This window comes from Halyomorpha halys, unplaced genomic scaffold (assembly GCF_000696795.3).
Source record: "Halyomorpha halys isolate HHAL.00 unplaced genomic scaffold, Hhal_1.1 Scaffold499.1, whole genome shotgun sequence".
Lineage (NCBI taxonomy): Eukaryota > Metazoa > Arthropoda > Insecta > Hemiptera > Pentatomidae > Halyomorpha > Halyomorpha halys.
Window position 1 is genome coordinate 644,285 of NW_027110524.1, and position 24,128 is coordinate 668,412.

Consider the following 24,128-nt stretch of genomic DNA (forward strand, 5'->3'; position numbering starts at 1 on the left):
ATTTTTTTCACAGCACTAACTTTGAAATGGAATTGAGAATTTAAATGTTCAGAAGTATTTTTTGACCAGTTTTTCTATTCTAAACAACTATTTTTAATAGTATTTCGGTGAAATTTTCAAAATCCAAGACCGAATATCATCTAAATATACAACAAAGACTCGTGAAGACTTATAACTAAAAAACCTGTTTTATTCATTAGCGGAAGAATATTTTCTTCTCATTTTATTGCTAGTTAAACTAATTGTTTAATTTTATTTTCTTATTTACTTGTCTTCAACGTTCCGGGGTCCTTTTTCAAGCCATTTTCAGGATTATAATATTTTTTATTTAGTTGCTTGTTAATTTTATCCGTACAGTTAGATTTTGTCCTATTTACGATTCGTCCAAATTTTATCCTACTTAAACTGTCTACGCTGTCACTCGTTTCTTGTTCGGAATATTTCTATAACTGTTAATATGTGAAATAGTGTCGCTTCTTAGAAGGGAAAGAATAATTTTAAGTTAAGGTATAAAAATTAGAACATAAAATATTTCAAATTGATAGTAAACCGCACTACTATGGGATTAAGTATATACCAAGTTCCTTATGTTTTGTAGCTGGAGCCTATAAAGAATGAAATGCAATTGTTCTTCATAGTATTCAAACCACGTTCAAAATATTTGTTAAGAAAAAAAATTCTAAGAAAAGCAATAAAACTACTCGATGTGATTTGGGCCCAAAAATTTTTGGTTTTGATAAAGCTATACGGAGAATTTTTTTTTTAAATTTACTAAGTGATTCAAACTACGATAAATTTCTGTTACATTTTTTTAGGATACATAATTTGGAGGTTATCTTATAAAATTATTCCTAATTAAACTATAGTTTTTTTTTTCTAAGAGGTGGGCAGAAGACCATTCCTTTAAAATATGCCGAAAACAACATATCTTACATTAGAATTAAAAAGACACATCAATCGTTTTGTATGACTGAATATCTGTTATCTTATTTATTCTACTTGAAGCGTTGTCCGATTTAGTTGTACATCTGTATTCAATAACTAAAGGCTTTATGGACCTACTCGGATTCTAAGAGATAATTTTAGTATATTTTGGAGTTTTGGCCCAAAGCGTTTGGTTCTTTTGTTTTAGTTACTTTTTTTTAAGATGCAATTATAATTATCAATTGCCTGGTATCAATTATACTCAAAATATGTATGAAAAAGATTCTGTAAATACCTGCAAATTAATACCAGTTAAATAAATTACTATAAAATTAATTAGAAGCAATACAAAGTTTTGTTTTTTATTAGTTGTATGGTGTTTATTAATATTGAAAGTTCATATTAAAAAGTTACCGTAAATATAAATAAAATAAATTATTATAGCATTAACTAGAAGAAATAAAAACATCGTTTTGTTTTTTTAAGTTATAGTCATGAAACGTCTGGTGTGAGTTCTATTAAAAATAAATATAAAAAAAAATTGTAATTTTTGGTAGAATTATTATCTGTTAAATAAATTATTATAAAATTAATTAGAAGAAATAAAAACGTATGTTTTTCTTAAAGATATATTTTTGAATTGTTCGGTGTCAGTTATATTAAAAGTATATTATCAGTAAATTAATACGTGTAAAATAAATTAGTATAAAATTAATTCCAAGAAATAAAAAAAAATTGTAATTTTTGGATGAATTAATACCTGTTAAATAAATTATTATAAAATTAATTAGAAGAAATGTAAACGTGTGTTTTTTTTAAAGATTACTGTTGAATTGTTTGGTGCTAGTTATATTAAAAATATATTATCGGTAAATTAATACCTGTAAAATAAATTAGTATAAAATTAATCGACGAAATAAAAAAAGTAAGTGCGATGGCCGGGAATCGAACCCGGATCAACTGCTTGGAAGGCAACTATGCTCACCATTACACCACCATCGCAGCTGGTGTGTGATGATATTTTGTCTCATTAGAAGTTATTTAATTTTTTCTTATGTTTGAAAAAAAAATCACCGTTTAAGTTGTGATTCCTAGTAACTCCGAAAAAAAATTTTGCACTTGTCAAATACAAGATTGACAATAAATAAATTGCCAGACTGTTACATTAATTTAAAAAATAGCATCTAAGATATGAGCTCCCAGCGGTACCTATTCAAGAAGAAAAAAAGAATCTACTGTTTTAGGAAATGAAGAAAGTGAAATAATTTATTTAACACTGTTCATGAAAATTTTACGTACAAAGGAGGCCAAAGTTCAGGAAATACATCTCCTCCCACTACTCCAGAACTCCGGTAAGTTGAGAAATTTTAAATTTTTCTCTCCTCTCAACCCCAGAAGTTGTAGCAACGTAACTGCTTAGGTGCAAAATATTTGAAGATTAAATCAAATACAAATAAAGAGTTTCTCCTTTTGTATTTAGTTACTCCCTCCCCCAAAAGTTATTCGCCTCTGCTTTGGACCATTTCCTAACTAAATTTTATCTTAAATATGTTGTTTTATTAACTTTGTTATTTAATTGTTTTTGTATTAGTTTCGATTACTTTTTTAAACGTTTGTCCATTAGAGAATATTATAAAATCGTTAACGAAAATTGCTACGTTTCGTCTAATTTAAAACAGGTTTTATTACATAACATCAGTTAAAGAAATATTTCTCTTCATAGCTGTCATTCTATTATTACATTACTATTTTTGCTTATTGGTCATTCTCGGTTTCGAGTCACGTTTTATTATCTAAATCTTAAAATTGTCGGTTTTTAAAATATTGGTAACTTTCATAAAAGTGTTTATTAAAATAAAAATCACCTTTTCTATATATAACGGACACATAAAAGGCGAGCAGGTTATCTGTTATTAAGGACTTTCTAAAACGACTTCTATTTCAAAGCCTGATAAGACGCTCTATTCCGGATTGGGACTTGTTATCAGATGGGAAATTAATCGTTACGTTTTGTTGGACTGGTTAATTAATTTAACTTCCCATTCCATTTATATCTATGGCTAGCAATATGGTAGTGTTTTAATTAAATAAATTCTATATTTTTTTGTGACTATATCAATTTTATTCTAACAGGTATGGATAATTATTTTCATAAGAATTTAACATCATACTTTTGTATACTTTGAACTTTTGATCCTGGCTTGAATCACAAAAAATGTTGAGTTTATTTTATCTCAATTGATATTTTCATTTTAATCTGGGTGTTAATAATAATAATCTTTGTTTATTCTGGGACTAGTTCCTTTAGAATAATATTACAAGCATCAGCAAGCGACATTAGTTCCTGTAGGGTATGTTACAAAATTTAAAAAAATTAACTTATAGAACTTCGTAAAATATATGTAACTAAATAAATTGGAGAAAAAAAAGTTAAGAGAATATGTAAAATAAAAAGAAAAAAAAGAAAACGGACAACACAAAACCATAGCTCATCTTATAAATCATAGCGTGACTAACTTCTTATAGTATTAATAAAAAAAGAATCCAAGACTGGTGAACTAAAAATAATTTTTAAAAAGAGACAATTATTGTTTATATACAGATTTACAACTATGAAAGGAAATTGAAAATTGGCCTAAATAATAAAAAATAAATCCTCTAAAAAAATCATAACTCTTAAGGTGTTTTCTAATAAATAACAATAAAGAAAAGAAATAAATGATTGTACGAACATAAATAGATATTTATAAATTCTATATAGCTATTAAAAACATCTAATAATATTTATGTTACACTGCATCTATCTTTCAATGGTTTTAGCCAATATTTATTGTGTAAAGTATACAACATGTATGTGAGTGGATGAAAGAGTTATGTTACAAACGTAAGAATTTAAAAAAAAATTGAATTTATTCCTATTTAAACTGGAAAAATCTATTTATAGCTTCTAAAAATTAACAACATTCGAGTTTTATAAAAATTAAACAAGGTGCTGTGTAAACAGTTGTATTTAAAATACTGTTCAAAGCCAAAATGCTCATTTTTTCTTAAATGTCACATAACAGCTTGATTAGAGAAGAAAAAATTTTAATACGGAAAATAACATCCGTAATGTAGTTGTCCTCGGAAATTGAATGCGTTATGTTACTGTCGAGGTGAAATGATTCTTCAGAGAACGAACAATTGTGTTGGTCGTTCATGACCCTCATCAAGGAGAATGATCTCTCGTAGTCATTGATGTTTACCTTCATCTAATAGAAGGATATTGACTCATTTGTTGAGTGCACTGAAGAAGTAGGAGAGGGTTGGAACACAAAAGGTATATCAGATTTATTTACTTCTATGGATTTGTTACTTTATTTGCATTTATTATGAATCGGGTATTTCTACATACTTCTTAGGGTTGCAGGAGTACTATCGTTTGTTTAAGATGTGAAGATGACTTCGCTGAGCCTGAGGGGACCACCCATGCTGCTCTGACCATCTTCCAGTGTCATTAGCCGGGTCCGATTCGACATCCTCAAACACTCCGCGGTGTGGTAATCTTGTTTCAAACCATCGGTATTCTTAAATGGTTATAAACTTTTTACAATAATTATCTGAAACTTAATATCTCGCTAGTCAATAAATTGACAAAAATTAAAAACATTAAATAAATTAAAATGTGAAATGAATAATGTTAAGTTTATTCTTGACCATAGATTTAATGTGATGAAAGATGGGAGATCTCTTGAAGGCAGAAAGAGGAGGGGGGGGTAATAATATACACAAATGAGTGAACAATATTTTATTTACGCGGGGGTATCGGCCTTCATCAGAGTTGATAACAAAACGAGACAACCACAATCAAATGACAAATAAAAAACACCACAAGAGATTAAGAAATTAACAAAAAATACTGTAAGAAGGTAATAATAAAAAATTAAATATATTTTCATTCACAAAAATGAAATATATTGATATCACACTGTTCTATCTAAATAATGAAAAAATCGAAATTAACATAAGAAATGTGCAGAAGTAAACAATAGGCATTATAAAAAGAGATATTCGAAAATAAAAGTTTATTTTCAGTTAATATAATCTTTATTAACTAATACCAATTATAAACGTAATATACAGATATAGAATTATTAATGTCCGATAACAAATTATTTTTAAAATATGTATTTCATTGACAAAAAAAAACTGTTATTCAATTAACGTTATTTTGAAATATCACGTACTAGCTCCCAAAAGCAACTCCAAAACGGTTGGTCGTGTATTTAACTTTTTTTTTCTTTAACTGCTACCTAGTCGTATCTGACACTTAGTAGAGTTATCATATGTGTAATCAGCCTATACTGATCAAAGTGTGAGGTTTGATTTTTAATTACGTTGAGCCATCACGAAATAAAAGTCAACTCGCTCTGGCCCACAATCGAACCGGTGCCACGGCAGAATTGTGGGTAACTAAGGTGGCGGCTACAACGGCATCATAACTTCTATGTACAATGGAATGGAAAAAAAACGGTTGAACATTATTGTTGGTTATGACCTGATACCATGAAGTTATTCGTGTGTTAGCGAATTTAACCCCCGACCTCAACTCTAGACGTTTGGTTGAGGGTTTGTTTATCTCTTCAACAAGAGCACCGTCCAAAAGTCAACAGTTGTGACAATAACAGTGTAAATTACAACCCACAAAATTATTGTGATAAGTGACAATGAGATGATATGTACTACTCTCCTTTAAGGAGAAATTGAAGCTGAAAAGAGGGGAGTTGACTACGCCCTTATGCCCAGGTCTTGTACAGGTTTAATAATAATTTCCTCCATTTATTGAATTTATTTAAATCCTTTTTTTTTTCATTGCAAAGGTGAACTAAATATAAAATGTAGTGAATGAAATTTCTAATAATTTGGTTCATCGACAATCATAATCTATTTACCCTTTCTCTGAAAAATGTTTGCTTAAATCTATGGTTTTTTCTAGTTACAATATTTCAATTATGGTAAATTGAATAGAATAAGAACCCGATACATAAAATGAAACATACATCTGCAAATAATTTTAAAAACTAGTTTTATCATGTAAAAAAGACTTGCATCTCTAGTGGTTCTAAAACTCTAACTCACAGCCTGATTAATTTATTGGTGTATCGATTTTTTTTTTTTTGCCTATAACTCCTTAACGGTACATCCTCGCGAACAATTTGTTGTATACTAAATTAAAATAGCCTCAAATTCTAGGTTGAATGTTCATTATAAGTTATTAATTTGAAGGTTAGCAAATAACATTGCGTTAACATATTAACCACCAACAAAAAATACAAATTGCTATATTTTAATTTGTAAAATATAGAATATAAAGATTTATTTATTTGTAATCTTGATCAATTACTTGGTTTGTTCATATTGAGAGCTTAATTTTTTTATTCATTAAAGTTTATTTTAGTTTTATTAAATTTTATTCAAAATTACTTCAATTAGCCAGCTGATAGAATTAGGCAGTTCACAGAATTGAATTAGAATTATTACATTACATGACGGTTAAACCTGATCTGGAATCATTTATTTTACACAATAATTTTTATAATAAAGCTAATGTTTTATAACTCTCCAGAAAACGGGGCATAGACATTTACAACAAATGAAGATTACTATGAATTCAACGAATTTACGAACAAAATATGGATTCGCCATCATAACAGTAGAGCCCTACCACTTAATAATTTGTGTTAGCCTTTCTCAAGTGCGATACTTCAGTTATTCTGCAGAAAGCTCTTCAAATGCCACTTAATCAATTAGTTCCACTTATCGAAAGCTTATACAAAAAAATCATTCAAAAATAATTTATGAATTACTAGTGGTACCCCCATGGTAATACCCCCATTTTACAGAAAATACAACTGTCCATTTAATTGCACTACTTGTTGCTCAAACTGTATAACTGTAATTTACATGTATTCTGTAGTTCAGATTGTGTTATGTTATTTTTGTCAATATAATGTAAAAATATTTTTAAAAAAATTTCAAGTCTATATCAGCATTTCAATTTTTATTCCACCCTATATGTAAAATGCAATATTACACGGTGATTACAAGGCAATAAAAGAGAACAACGCAATAAAGTATACATAATACATTTCATGTATCACTAAAAACTATTATATTTAATAGAGAGATATTGTAAAAAGAATTTCTAGTAAAATTTGTATGACATTCTGAAAATAGATATAATTAAATATGATGTTATTACATCATTTCTATCTTATCTTTTATAAATCTGCTATTAGATTAATAGTATCTTTATCTGCCTAATTTGCTTAGCTTCAAAACTAAAATTTTTGCCTAAAGATTTAGTATTGTGTTTTGACTATCGACATTAGTTTAATATTTTCGGTTCTCCCATTGTTTTTTATTTAATTATTATCCGCAATATAGTTATTAAATTTTATTGTAATAAAATAGGAAACTTACAAGTACATCATTTTCCGACATAGTCTCCTTACTTTTCAACACTCTTGGTCCATTGTTGTACAAGCTTAATGATCTCCTCATAAAAGAAGTTTTCCGGTTGATCTGCGAGCCAGGAATGCTTCGCCCGTTTATGCCTCTTTGTGGACCAAACAAGTAATAGTCGGAAGGACCAAGATCAGGACTATCTGGAGGATGAGCCAGTACTTCAAAATTGAGTTTCTGGAGTGTTTCAGCAGTATGTGGACGAGCATTGTCGTGCAACAACACAACAACTTTTGACAGGAGTCCTCAGCGTTTGCTTCGAATTGCAGGCTTTGGCTTGGAAGTAAGCATCTCACTGTAAAGTACCCTGTTTATAGATGAGCACCTTTCCTCATAATGTTTCAGTACTGGACCTTGTCCCAAACAACCGTAAGCATCAGTTTTCCTGCGGACGGTTGGGTCTTGAACTTTTTCTTGCATGGCGAATTTGGATGTTTCCATTCCATACTCTCTACATCTTGTTGGTCCACTCAAAGAGGCATTAAGAGGGCGTTGATTTACCTCAGACAAAGCAATGGAAGAATTGGTACATTCCTAGTTTGCAGCTGAACCGAAAACATTTTATGAAGCTTGTACAACGATGGACCAAGTGCGTTGAAAAGCAAGGGGACTATGTCGAAAAATTTTGTTCTTATAAATTTCCTATTTGATTACAATAACATTTTATAACTATATTGCTGATAATAATTGATTTACTCTCGCATATTCGTTGAAGAAATATGGGTTAAAATGGTCTAAAATTATTGTTATGAAATTTCATCATCGACTACTTTCGTTTATCCGTGTGAAAATTTTATTTCCTGGATACGCCTAAATTAAAAAAATAAAACAGTTTATTGATTTTATTTTCTAATTATTAATCAATAACGTTGATATTTAGGTTATTATTTATCTAATAGTAATCTGTAGGAAAAGAACAATATTCAGGGATATTGGTAGTTTTCAGAATACAGAATTAAAAAAGTAATAATAATTGATAGATGCTTTTTAATTCTGAATACTTTTAAGGTTGGTTTATTTAATGACTATGTCTTGTAAAATCATATAATTTTAATTATTAATTAATGATTTTTTTATTACTCTGTTTCCATTCTTTATAAAAGTCTGTTGTTATCTGATTCATATTTCGTTTTAAGAACATTAAATATTTTTGCTATCCATTTATGTATCTGATTGTTTATCTAAAAGTCCATTTTATATCTAAATTTAAAATAGTATTAATTATATAAACTAAAATTCCATTTAAAAAAAAACAAAAAAACTACAACGTTTTTTATTTTTTCATGTTGTTAAATAATAATAACCAATGAGAATTCATATTGTCTTTTTTAATAGTTAATATGGCTTCATATAAATTTACAATTTACAATTCTCTAAAAGAGTTCATAAAAAATTATCAAAGAAATAATTTTAAACCTTTTAAACTTCACAGCACGTTTAAATATTCATATTATCACTCAAATAAAATCAAGTTTAGTGCTTAATATCTTGTAATTGAACCTCTGACCTTTTCCCTTTTTAAATATTCATATTTGAGAAAAACAGAGTATTAATGTACAAGTAATATATATTTTATTAATATTACAGATTCGTTAGGATTTTAATATTTTTAAAAACAATTTAAAATTTTCTTTCTACTAGTCTAGAAAAAAGTGGGACGTATTATACCAAACTTTTATAAATCCGTTGTTTTGTTAAAACACTGTTTTGTTTTTTTTACGTTGAAGTACTCTCTTACATGCCTTCTGTTTATCGCTAAACGTATAGAATACTCACGAGCCATTTATCAATATCACAGTTGCCCAAAAGATTATTAAATTTCCTTAGAAATTAACATCTTACAGTTTTTTAGCTTCCTGTAAAATTTTAAAATTCAACTTACCAGAGTTTGGCAAAACACGCTTAAATTATATTGGTGTAAAATGTAAATGTTACCAAACCTATCTAAGGAGAGCCACTATCTTTTTCAATAATCATTGATCACTCAATCCATTTTTTTTTCTTTTTCTTTCAACCATGAACTTGACAATTTCCTGAAACTATCTGTGCTTCAACACTGAGCAGAATGATAACTATTAACTAAAGTTAGGTTTCGTCTTGTTTACTTGTTACTTATTAGTTAAGACTTTTTTAATTAATTTTTTACTGGTTCTTTTATTCAGTGTTTACTCATAATAAAGTGTGTTTGTAAGTAATATTTGATTTCGCTTAATTATATTTTACATGCACAGATGAACAGGTACCTTTATAAAAGCTAAAAATTTAGTTTATAGTAATAAAAATAAATATCTGATATTTATTTGAGACATCGTACATTTACAAAAGTGAAACACCTTCATTCTTATGGATACCACATGCGGCGCTGGAGCAGTGAACCGCCTGAACGGGACTGAGAGGTGGGGAGGGAGTGTAGTTTCACATCGGAAGGAGTAGTGCCGTCTATTTTCACCTACAGGACACAAATTATTTGTTCTCCAGCTTACCTTTTTGGTGCAATCACTTTAATATTTTTCATATTTAGAGAGATATGATTCCCATTCATTATCATCCCCATTTAAGAAATAGTTTTAAAGTAAAATTATATGTATATAGACGCAGGAAATAAATTAGAATTTATTATATAATAAAATTTGTTGTACAAATTCTACGAAGGACTCCGAAATGTAGGTATATTATATTAAAAAATGAAATACTGTAGTTAATATTAATAAAAAAAAAAATTACTCCGTTTTTCAATTTCAGGAGTTTATTGCTGGATTTAACTATCTTAAGTCTCCTCTTCCCGTTTGAAGCAAATATTTCAAAAGGGATATATGACTTACCCTCTGGGGGTTTTAGTGAGACAGGTCCTCCCGGGAAGTTCATTTCAATAAAAGATTTTAAGAAATCAAACTTTGGAGTATAAGATTGTAATATATAATGCTACGATGTATTTTATTTCCAATTCATATGTTTTTTGTTGTTTTTTTTACTATATCAATGAACTTATTAGTAAACAATTTATTCAAAGGCTTTTACTAAGTCTGAATTAATTAACGAAATGTTCTATATCTCGGCCAATACGCCATCTACAGAATAAAAAATATTAGTTGCACATTCCAGTACTAGCTCAATTGAACATTCCAATTTCATGGAAATACTGGAACGTCTTTTTTTCCCCTGAGGATGACGTATTAGCCAAATAATGTATCTCATAAAATATAACTTATTCAAAATATACCTCTCAATAACTACTTATATAATAAATTTTGAGGTTAATGGAGCACCTGAAATTAATATTCCCTTGTAATAAATTACCGATTATTCTGGCCAACAAGCGTTGTATGTTGTATTCGATGTTTAATGGTATGGCATGAGGTAATTTATGTGACAGAAATTTAATTGCTTACCAGGTGGCTTTATTACTTTGTGGGTAATAAATTTTAGTTATAGTCAAATGATAGTGACAATAACTCCTTTTAAGTAGTAATCAGGGCTAACCACCGTATTAAACAACTTTAAAACAATCTGTGACTGGTGAAATATATTTGATCAAAATAATTGTAAATAAAATCATTTACATTTCTTTGTTTCAAATATATAAGAATGATAATCTAAAATTTAATATATGATCAAACAAGAGCTCTCACTATTTTTTAATATAGTGATTTATTACAATGCAAATTTAGATCTTTGTGACCAGTAAGTTCTGAAATATTTTCATTACATACAGTTATTTGGAAAGTTCGTTTATAAAACTGAAAAAAAAAATACCTGTGATAAGACGCAATACCAGCTGACGTGATTTATGACCCAGTTTCTCGCTTATCGCTATGATAACTTTACACCACCGGATAAGGGCTCAGAAAAAACGACGGGGTATAATGTAAGTTTCTAATATATATATACATATTTATCTATCTTTCTCCTATGGCTTTAAAATTGATATACTCTTAAATTATTTTTGAATAATGAAGAACATTAAGTTTAAGTAAAAATAAACTAATAAAATAACTTCGGCTAGTGGCTTCCAAGGAATCATTGCCGGTCCCAAGCCCGGCTAAAGGACGAACCTGGAAAATCCATACAAGTTCAGAAACCATCACGCAACCTCAGATATGTGGACAGCCACACATTTGACCATGACATGGGAACATGATTTAATATTAGTTCTTGGGATGATAGAGGATTAAACCAACCAGGTTCAAGCAAGATATTAGATATTTAGCTTGATAAATATCAAGTTGAGGTAGCTTCTCTACAAGAGATACGTTAGAAAAATGTGGAAACAATTTTAGAGAATTATCTACTTATCAACAGTTGGCACGATGCAAATGTTTATGGGGCTGGCTTTATGATAAGAAAATCAATTAAGCACATTATAATACAGTATAAGCTGATCAATGAAAGAATTTTCAAAGTGCAACTTAGTGAAAGGTTTTTCAAAATCACAATTGTATGTGGACATGCCCCAACAGAATATAGGGAAGAGGAGGAGAAGGATTTTTTCTACGAGGCATTGGAAAGAGAATATGGTTTATTCCCGAGGAATGATGTAAAAATTCCCATATGCAATTTGAATAGGTAAAGGAAAGGCATTTATACCTACTATAGGCAGAAAATCAAACATGACTACTCTAATGACAATGGACATCCTATAATTAACTTCAGATTGGAAAAAGGGGCTTGTAATTAGCAGCACTAAAGTTCCACATAAAAAGACATGGGTCTCGCCGGATGGCCAGAAAGATCATGGTCTCATAGCGATTTGACATTCATCGGATATAAGAAATGTAAGTCGTTTAGAGTAGCGGCCTTTGATACTGAACACCATAAAAGTAAAAGCCTGGTATCGACAAAAGCTGGTTCTATGAAGGTGCATTATAGAGGATAAAGTACAAGCCTACAACTCAGAAAAGCTGCTCGAGAGTGTAAAAGTAGCTAAAGTATTCAATAACTAAATAAGGGAACGACTGAGAGAAAATGGTAATGTACATAACACAACCATAAATGATAGATGGAAAAATGCAGTGACAGAAAGTGTAAGTGATGTACTAGGGAATAAGGAACCAGCTCCCAGAAACAAATATTTTGATGAAGAAAGTAGGAGAGCTCTGGAAGAAAGGAATAAGGCGAGGTTAAACATGCTGAAAAGAAAGACCAGAGTACACAAGTAGTAAAGTACACGATAATTCATGACAAAGGTCGGTAAATCCTTTCTTAATTTGGAGTAAGGACTAATTTAAAATATATATTAAAAAATAGACAATTTTTTTTGTTTATTTAGTATCTGTAACCATTATTATTGTGTAAGATTATGCATTTTCAATAAATAAAACCCAATTTTAATTAAATTAAATTGGTAGATTAAATCGACAAAAATGAGGAATGGTTGAGATTACTTCCTATCGGTAAAAATTCCAAATTTCCTGAAAATATTGTTTCTTCGATTTATTATATATCTAGTAGAAATGGGTCCTGATTCTGATTATACGGACCACATTTATTTTATGTTCTTATATTATTTTTGTTAATGGAGGCGTATAATCAGCTCGATGAAATACTGAAGATATAGCAAATGGTTCATAACCTAATACGAATAACTAACTAAAGATGAGATGTGAGTTAAGATCCAATGACCGCCTCTATGTGTAACAACTTGTTTCACTATGAGTCATTGGGACACCTACTGGGAGGTTCTCGGTACCTTTTTTCCCCATGGGGTTAAATCTGGAACGGGGACCACCCAGGCACATAATAATAAAGCAGTCTCTTCTGAAAAAAAATTTGATCAAGAAACAAAAAATCAAGTGTTAATCAATTAATTAATATGTACTTGAAGAAACAGAATTTATCGAAGACTATCACGCGTTATAATGAAACTCCTTAGGCTTTTGTAATAATTGTTTATCATTTTATTATTTCATAATTTGAAAATTGAAATAACTTAATATTCTTTTTTTCAATATAATTTTCGGTTCCAGAATGCAGAAAAACATCAAGATTAGCCAAAATTTGTATTTGTCTGTTCAATGGTATATTTGTGTCAGTAAACCTTTTGATTTTAAAGGCTGAAATACTAATGTTATTGTTTTATTATCGTCTCTGAGGGGTTTTGTAATATTATAGTTTAATCCTAAGCTATTGAAGTGTGACGTGAATATGGTCTTTAGAAAATATGGGTAGTTGTCAAATTGTTGTTGGAATACTGGCAGTTCGGAGACATTTATTTTATTGAAATAAGAGAGGAGTGGGTGAGCCTCGTGTGACTTATTCTTATCCTGGTAATTGCGACCTCCTTTCTACGGCATTTGCGGCTGGAGGTACCCCAGGAAAATGTTTTAATAATTTTTAGTTATTGCATATTGTTTATTTAAATTGTTTTTCCTTATTTTAGACACTAATTACGTATCTAACTATGTCAAGTTCATTAATCATCATTTAAAGTTACTTTCGCACCTTTCATTATGTTTTATTTTCCGCATTTTCATTTAATCAGCACTTTCTATTTTTTAATTGTTCATGATTTATTTTGTAAAATTCTTAATTCTATAATATTATATTTCATATTTTGTTATAAATCTACCTCTATTGTTATTAATTAGCTACTTTAAACCTAATTTATTGTTATGTATATTTCTAAATTTGTTTGTTTATTATTTTCCTGTATTTTTATGTTTTTCTGAGTGATAGTTGCTATTTTTGTTTGTTTTTTTATGCTCTGATGAAGGTCTGAAATTCAGGTCGAAACGTCATCACAAATAAATACGTTTTTGTTTATTTGCTGATCGCATCCCCTGACTATGTTCTCGTTATATAAATCTACGGTCGACTATTACACCTCATTTTGATATAAGAAAAGAATTTGAAAAGAGTGATTATAAAGTTTGTAATAAAAAATGGTTCAAAATTAAGGAGATACTGTGGAAATGAGACGAAAGAGTGCAAACCGGAAAATATCCCATTTTCTATTCTATGGAACATTAATTATTATTATATCGTAGGAAATAATATGAAATAACTAATACATTGTAAAGCAATTAGTATGTAATTGTTGTTGAAAAATATAATAAGAGAGATAAGAAAGATTGTAATAACCATAATGAGACCTAACGAATGCTTATAACAGTAATAATCTTTGTGTACATTAACCAACAAAACTTAAATTTACAAGGTCATTAAACAATGCTCCCATCAACGTTATATTCTATCCGACGGATCATTGCTGATTTCTCTGTCAGTTCTTACATTTTCCTGGTCAATAACTTTAAACATCCATTTGAATCAAGGTGATGCATTTATATTTAAATTATGCGTTATATTTAAAGGATGCAAGTCACGCGATTCTTCATTGTATACCCTAGGCTCATCTTCCGACCAAATAAACAATAACTGATTTTAATAAAGGTCTAACTTTAAAGGTAACTAAATATAAAGAATCCATCGATGAACTATATCTGTAACCAATAGATAAATCTCTAGAAGGACTTTATAGGTATTTATCCGATGGAATGAGGGTCATCTTTCCATCTAGACGGGCGGACAAACGATTCAATTTCCCTCATGGCTGAGCGACACTCGAACCGAAGCCACGGATCGGTTGGCAAAGCTAGCTGCCAACTGTAGTGGAAGCTGCGGACATGCGCCCCCTCCGGACCACTTGTTGCTACGTCACCGGAGTGGGGGAAGGACTCCACAGGTAGCCTCCATTGTGCTCGCCGGTCTAGTGAGAGGTGTTCTGTGCCCCTTCTTGGATCTTCGTCCTGCTTTCTAGTGCTGAAGGTAAGTTCCTCTATTCCATCACAAATCATCCTCTTTGATACTGCTTTTCTTCGGTGACGTTCAGTCTTCTTATCCTGTCAAAGAAGAGAACCTTGGCAGGACATGTCCTTGGATGCGGTAGGTGTGGCATTCAGGCCTGCCACTTCCCGCCTGTCTGTTGTGTAACTCTTTGCCCCCCCCACCATGGAATGTCATCCGATTTTAGGTTTTCGAAATCGCAGTGAAGATGAAGGAAGACCGTGTGGCGTGTCCTTGAATGCTGTGCGCCGTTCGGTTATCAACACGAGGATATTTAATGTTCAAACGAATGGATGTTTTCTTTGTGTCAAATGCCAAATTATCTTCGAGCATGAAAAAACTATTTCCCGTTTTAACATAATTAGAATTAGGAAGTTTCCAAGTGCACAATTCATTTCATTTTCTCAATAAATAATCTTTAAGAAATAAATAAGCAGAATCGGTTATTGTAAAGTTCTTAGAATGCTTTCTCAGTTATTAAAAAAAAATATTAAAAGTAAACTTAAAGTCATAGACATTAATGCTTACAGGCGGAAAACGCTAAATGATATAATTCCATTCCTCTGCTGCTATTATGATTAGTAGTATATCAATTGCTGATGATTTTTAAAACATATTATTAACTCATATATGAGTTAATACAACTAGGAATTCAAGGCAAACGCCAAAGTAAATATGTCATTTTACCATATTCTATCTTAGACTTAATTTCAAATGAGGAACAATATTATATTTTAATCTAAGCTATGAATAAAAACATTAATATTCCAATAAATAAAATAAAATATATAAATTAAAAATCTAACGATAACAAGAGCTGGCAAAAATTGCGTAAAATATAATTTTAAATTCTGAAATTATTCATTTCCAATTTCTTAAATGAAGCTGACAAAGTTCACAAGAAATAAATTGTTGAATGAACATAAAACTACCTTTATCTTGTGATCTGCCAAACCAAGAATTATGGACAAGAGGTTATATATTTCTTTCTCATGAAAAGCGTGACATATATTAACAATCAGAAATATATTATCGTTAACAAAGTTGGCATGTATTGTTATTTATTTCATGAATTATTTTGTCTGCATGTAACGCGGAATAAATTCAAAGTCTCGTTAATCCGATGTCTTAGTGTGTTCAACTTTTACATATCTCTTCCCAAATAAGTAATAAGTAAACAGAATAATTGTTGAATAAATAAAGAATATATTTGTCTTTTATTTTCCTACTGTATTAGACTGTATGGTAGGATTAAGAAGTATTTATATTTGTTTTAGCCATTACATCAATTTTTATGATTTTTTTTTAATTTAAATGAAATCCATTTATCTTAATCCATGCTCTCGTTTGATCTTAGATTATTCTCCTTGAGTAAGTAAAATAAAGAAGCGATTGGTATTCACAGAGAACTAATTTAGTTTTTCTTTCTATTCTCAGATAATGAAAACAATATCTTTTGTTCGAGTAATTATTTTATCTTTTTACTGTTGTAGGTATCCGACGCAGCCATACGTAATTTAGGTCTTTGTGATATACATTTTTGTTTAACTTTCTAATTAATTATTTTTTTATTGTATAGGTCTTTATCTTTTATTAATTTATTCTGAGAATGATGAGAAGTAAAGCTCATTTTTTCATTAAATGAATCGCTACTTGTCTCCCAGTAAAATATTTTCGGGATATTTTGAATTCTTCGAATGGTATCCACACATATTTACTTTCAAATTTATGAACAATGATTCAATTTATCTTTACCTATTCATAATTATTTAATAATATATATCTTGTTCAGAATAGGTCTTCAAATTCATGAGATATAAAGTTGTAATTCAGAAAATATTTTATGTCAAAATTTAATAATTTATTTTTAGTATTGTTCTTATATGGAATGGAAAATTTAAATATTTTTTACTACTTCCCGTATTTGACCTCAAATTTGATATTTAATTTATTTTATGCTAAAAATAGTCTTGTATTGAGTAGACTACGACTAAAAGTGAGAATTGAAGTTATAATAGAGCTTAAAATGTTTGTCATTATCATATTAGTTTTATCTATTACCATTCTTCCATAATTGAGAAATCAGCTCATAAACGAACATAATTTATTTTACAAATGATGAAAGGTTTTTTGTTTTAATTTTTTGAATTGGTAGTAGTCTTTCAATATATACTACATAACGAACCAATCTTATTAACATAGCAAGTAAATTATTTTTGATACGATAGATGTATTATACATTGAATAACTAATAACCGTCCATTAAAAGTTTGTACATGTTTTGGAATAATGGTTTAATGTTAATAATGCATTATTCCAAAACTTGTGAGTATTAGGGGACAGTTATTAGTTATTCAATGTAGAATGCATGTGTTACCAAACATAGAACAATAAAGTATCGAAATAAAATATAGTTGTTTATATTGACTGAATATTAAAATATATATAAAAGTAAATATAGTATGTTTTTCTTTTTCGAGAAAATGAGGCGGAAAAACTAAGGTTTATATTCATTAACATGAATCATAGTTAGTTAATTATTAAGTTGACCAGGAAATTCAATGTGTGACGTAACATACCCAAATACATATACAAGGAAAACGTGACGGGTTTAGATTAGGAAATTAATTACTCCAGTAACGTCCTAATGGAACTTCATCTCTCTGTAGGGTTCAATATTTTATTAGCTACACACTACGGGTTTGTATTTTATATTTTGTAATATGCCCTGCCCTGGAATTATATATATATTTTTATAGCTGTTCATTTTAGTTTTACTATGCAATAACATTTTGCAGTAACTGCCTGCCGTAACTTTTTGTTGCTTTACATCAGCCGGCTGCTGTGGATATCGCAATCATGCCTTTTCTATCCTTTCTCTGAACTAAAGTTATTTAATTGTAATTAAAGATAATTAATTCGGAGAATTCACTTCTAGCATACCTACTAATTTAACTCTAATAGCTAATTTGAACAGTGAATTATTTGATTAAAACTTATATAACCTCCAAAATGGTATTTAATTACCAAACACATATTGTGGAGTTTTACCAACGTTTAATAGTTTTTTTTTATTTAAGAAGTATTCTATAAAAACCTAATATGAGCCGTTTATTTTCTGAAAAAAAACAAAAGAAACAAATGAGTTAACTACTTAAATAGTTACATTTTTACATGATATCTTCATTCTGAAGCAAATTTTTACTAATGTATTTATCAATTATTCTTATCAAAATCATCTATATTTTCTAGCCCAAACATCTTTGCTGGTTAATCAAGTGATGAAAAAGTTTATTTTGAAAATGGCGTTAGTCCTCTTTTATAGGAAATATGCAATAAAGTTTTATGAGGTGTCATATCATGCTATATGAGATGAAATTTCAGAACGCATCTATATCTTTAATTATTAAAGTTGTAGTTGAATTATAAATTTGTTATGAACTATTTAATTTTCATGTCTATATGTATTAAGAGGAGTCTCCGGATATATTTTTGTAATATTTAGTATTTTGTTAGTAACTAAAATATATTAAATTATTCGAAGAGAATAATAACAAACATCGAGTATGAATTTCAATTTAAAAATAACTGTAGACGATTTATTAGTAAGTAATGAAATAATATTAATTTTAATACGAAATTTACATAACGAAGAATATTTTTTTGATTTTGTAACTCAAAAATGTATACTTTTTTTTCATTCCTGTGGATTTGCGCTTTCAAAAAATGTGAAAACCTTGTTTCATTGATTTTGAAAGTGGTATGAGACCATTCATAGCCATTAAAAACATATTTTTCTTAAATAGTGTTAATTATGATAATAGGAATATAAAGTTGCCACTCTTAGAAACCTTAAAAAATTATTCTATTATTATCTGGATTCGATGATAAATGGACTTACACCACTTTTAATAATCAACAGCTCATATAACCATTTCCATAATGTAAATTAAGGTGTTTTGGACAAATTAAAATTCTATATCCGGAACTTATTATTTTTATCTGACAAATTTAATTTTCCCGTTCCTAATAGATAAAACAAATATTCTTTACCTATTATTATTATTATTTAAAACAAATAAACATTTTCAATAAAAATTTAACTATCTTCTTAATATGACCCATAACAATTTTCCAATATCGGATATATTGACTTAGATGTCTTTAGAATATTGCTCAAATCATATCCATTTAGAATTTAAATATTGTAATCTGAGGATGTTTGACTTGCAAAAGCTCAATGGAACACAATTAATCTCTTTATCAAATTTCTGAAAACTGTAATCATTTTCGTTCTTATTCATTTCTCGATATTTATTTAAAGATTTACTCGATATCTCAGTGATTTTTTTTAGAGATGTTATTAGTAAATTTGCTATCTTAAAAATAAAAATTACTATTTACATATTTAAATTAAATTTTATTTTAATATAATTATACTTAGTATACGTTATATTAATCATAGATTTCGCAGGTAGCTTACAAAAATTAATAACCAATTATATTTATATAACATTATTTGACCAATAATTAATTTAAGCAAACTGGTGATTGTATTTTAAGGTTATATGTGGACTTTCGAAATTAATAGCTCATATATCCATTTTCTTAAAGTATAGGTTACTTGGACAAATCAAAATTCTATAACCAAAACTTGTTCATTTTATCCGAAAAGTTTTCCGTGTCATTTACAAATTTAATTCTAATTTGTAGTACATATTAGATATTAATTTAACTTATCTACTTGGTATGCCCCTTAATAATTAATTAAAATTTTAATCATTTTAATTCGATTAAAAAAGTGGAAAAATATATTGTATAAAACAAAAATAATACTAAAAAAAACATATTAAGGAAAAGAATTAAAAGTGTTATATGCATTTTGACTTTATTCCATTTTAATTTTTGGTTTTATTTATTCGTAAAAACTAAATAAGTGAACACCATTAGAAATTTGAGCCTCTTAATTTTTTTAAATGATAATGAAATCATTTCGTTTATAAAGCATTTTTGAAATATTTTGACTAAATTTACCCGTGCAAAAATTATTCCTCTATTCTTGTATAATTAAAAAAATATAAATAGAACATGACATTACTGTCCTTGTGTTAAGTGAAGCTTGAAGGTGTCAGAAAACTGTGAAGTACTTGACCTATTAAAAAACTAACTAGTATTTCTTGGAGAAGGATTTTTTTATTTTATTTTTTAATGGATTTTAAATTTATTTTATTTTTTGTCTAATACTAATTTGATTGATTGTTTCTATAATTCACGTCGTTTTTCTATTCCAGGCGCTTTTTAAAAAATTTCTCGATTAAACACTTAAGTCTCTTCTTCCTGTTTTAAGCAAATATTTGAAAAGTGATACAGGACCGTCGCTTCTTGGGGTTTTAGTGGGGCAGGTCCGGTCGGGAAGGATGGCCTTTTTTGTGTTATGATCTCCCATTATGAGATTATGGCATTTCGTACATCGACCAACCTACTCCCTATAATTCTCTGAAAAGTCAGATAAGTAAGGCTACTACGGAGAGCGGTAGAAGAGGTTTATAATTATAATATAATATAAATAATATTATAATATAATCTAATATAAATATTATAATTACAGCCAATATATTAGTTTTAAATAAGTTTGGGGAAGATCAACCACGGTTTGGATATTCTGGTTTAAAACCTTTCGTCATCGACGCCTCCTGTTATTGTAATGTAAAAAAAAAGCTGTAATGTACAGATTAGAAAAATAAATAATTATTAAAATATTAATAAAAAAAAGTGGTACAGAATAAGAAAATTAAATTAGGCAAAAAAGCTTGTAAAAAAAATAAACAATATAATATATTTTAAATAAATAAAAGAAGTAATAAAAAAGTATGAATAGAAATATCACAAAAAAAAAAGATAAAAGAAATTTATACAGATGATTATTTTTAGAACTCAATTAAATGTTTATCGATAAATCTTTGGATAGAGAGTTGATAACTTTAGCAACTGTTTTCTCCTCGTTACCCAGAAAGTTGGGTTGTTTGCTTCTTTAACTGAAGTAAACGTAAAAAAAAAAGTTTTTTAAAAGTGTCTGAAAACCTTTTTAAGAAAAAATTACTCCTGTTCTTCTCATTATTTTACAAAGTACTCTTCGTTATCAAAAATTACTGAAACGTTTTCCATGAAACCGAAGTTTTTTGGCTCTTATTTCAATGCTGGTTTTTACGGAGTTTTTAGAAAAGTTCTTCCGTGGCATCCAACCTGCATTCGTGATTTAGACATATTGAAAATCTTTCTCTGAATCTTCAGTTTGAATACTTTAAGGTTATAAGTTACAGGTAAAAATATTAAAAGGAATAAATTTCTGTTTTGAATACTATCGGTTTAAAAAATAAAATATATATCATCACAAGAAATTTATGATTTATTCTTTGCTATTCAAACGTTTTTCAAACTAGTTTTTTTTTAAATTGTGTTATTCTAGTTTTAAGAATAATTATCACTTTTTGATATTTATAATTTAATTTATTCACTAAATTTGATTTTAAAATAAATTTAAAAAAAATATTTATTCCGAAGCCGTCCATGAGCTCACTCTAGATTATTTTAACATTGAACAAAGACCTTTGTATGTAAATGTACGATCTCCCAGGTGGTTGATTGTTGTGTCGCCTATTTTGAATTGTAAAATAGTTCTTTTTTTTTAATAGTTGAAAAACAGAACGCAAGGTTTTTTGTTTTAACATTGCAACTAAATGTACAATTAGTTCGCATAATTAGAATCTTCTTTTTACGTAAAATCTATTTTTATTGAATATATTCTAAATTTTGTATTAAAAAATTAATTTTGATAAATCTATATCTCAGGAACTATGTGACGTATAGATGTCTATCAGCACTCAAATAAAAGCTAGTTTAATGTGCTATTAATTAGTTTATGACATTTATTTCCGTATGAATAGTAGTTATCATAGTATTTGCTAAATTAGATTGATTTATAGTTGTTTGGAAAATAAGTTTAATATTCGAAAAATCTTATTTCAGAAACCATAAGACGTACAGATGTCTGCCAGCACTCAAATTAAGCTAGTTAAATTTACTATAACATAGTGTATAACGTTTAACTTTGTAGGAGTAGTAGTTTTTATGATATTCCGATATGAATATACATTTGGGAAATGAAAATTTGTCCGAACAACTATAAATCAATTTATTTTAGCAAATATCATGAAAACTGCTACTCCTACGAAGATAAATTTCATAAACAACTTTATAGTCCATTAAACTAACTTTAATTTGAGTGCTAATAGACATCTGTACGTCACATAGTTCCTGAGATATAGATTTCTCAAAGTAAATTCACTAACTACTGGTCTTCCAGTACAACATTCTGTACGACATTTTTATGAAATATTGCTTTTTAAAAATCTATCTTATTAGCCCATATATCCTACTTTAAATGACGTTCTCTTAGGTTTTCTAGTATTGTTGGTACTTTTAAAGATATAGAGCTCCTAATGAAAAATTAATTTTTTTTAACGTTTTAAACCAGCGGCCATCTTTTATATCCCCTACCTATACTTGGCAGACTCATAAGTTTTGACTAGTAATGATATATAGTTTTCATTAAAGTAATAAAAAAAATAACTGCCTTTTTTCTCCTCTTGGGCTCTTGTACTAAAAGGATTTATGGGGCTCTATGAATCGCGGAGTGGTCCCATAAGACTAATCAAATGACATTAAATTAAATGTTATTAAAAAGAACAATCATAATCTGCTTGAGAAAGATATTTATATGAATCCTGTTGTTATTATATTTATTTATTTAAATATATTATTTAAAAAACATAGGGTTTTTATTTTCATTCACTATAATAATACAAAACAAGCTTAATATACCTCAGGTTACTGAATTGGTCAGGAATAACAGTCTCACCAAAAAGAGTTTTTTTTAAATTTATTTATTTAATGTATTTACAACTGTACAAAATAATAAGTAAAATAAGTAAATTGGATGAATGTTTCATTGGTGGCCCAAAAATAGTAAATTCTAAACAAGGGGTTAGCTCGTAACTCCATTCTGCGGCTCTTCCATGGTAATTTTCTCACCAATCTCTGATCCCTTGGAAGGAAACGCTATTCCTAATTTCAGTTCAATTTGTGAGACGATGAAGTATTGAATGGCAACTCCAGGGTTCTGCAGCTGTATAGTTCTTCAAGCTACGCTAACTGTATTTAAAGGTTTCTCATCCTTATATCAAGACGTGAAAACTCAATTCTCAACTTCTTAAAACTATCACAAATCTAATACTTAAGAAAATTAAGCAATATAGTATGTTTAAAATTTAAAATTCTGATTTAAACAAAAAAATTGAATATGATGTTTCCGAATTGCGGAATTGTTTATTATTCCGAATCTAGTTCTTTCAATTTATTTAAATTACGAACCTAACTACCTATACTCAATTTTTTATTTAACAAATATATTATTTTATCTATGTTTTTCGTTCTTTATTTTTATGTACTTTCAAATAAAATCGAAGCTTAACTCATTTTTTTTTTTATGAATATAATTCAATTTTATAATTTAAACTATAGCAGTAAATGTCATTAACCCGTAGATTGCTGTTAGTTACCTGTTCTAGCAAATATAAAACAAGTGGCCGAGATGAACTGTTATTATGAATCATTTAAGTGAATATTAATTGTTAGTTTTGTGACATTTTGTATTTGGTTTTTTATAACTCACAGGTTTTTAAAATGTTAACAATGATTTCAGTGTTTCTTTTTTTTTAATAATTTATTTATTGTTATTTACAACTGTATACATATATATAAGTTAAGTATTGGCAAAAGCAAAATGTCAAAAAAGAGAAGAAGGAATAAGATCTAACTCGCTTGTACTGCTGTAAAACACTGACTTTATTGTGTTCGTTACA

The 24,128-nt window shown here is 28.5% G+C and overlaps 1 protein-coding gene and 1 non-coding gene across 2 annotated transcripts in view; one reads left to right on the forward strand and one right to left on the reverse strand.

The window, feature by feature from the left end:
- Positions 1 to 1,854: 1,854 nt before the first annotated feature.
- Positions 1,855 to 1,926, reverse strand: TRNAG-UCC (transfer RNA glycine (anticodon UCC)). The gene has a single exon. It is a non-coding gene; the product is annotated as a tRNA-Gly (tRNA).
- A 12,901-nt stretch (positions 1,927 to 14,827) lies between these two features.
- The window catches only part of LOC106683617 (leucine-rich repeat-containing protein 15), a 181,407-nt gene continuing 172,106 nt past the window's right edge, over positions 14,828 to 24,128 (forward strand). Inside the window, exon 1 of the mRNA XM_014425190.3 lies at positions 14,828 to 15,189. The gene's annotated coding sequence lies outside the window, so the exon portion shown is untranslated. The remainder of the gene's footprint in view (positions 15,190 to 24,128) is intronic.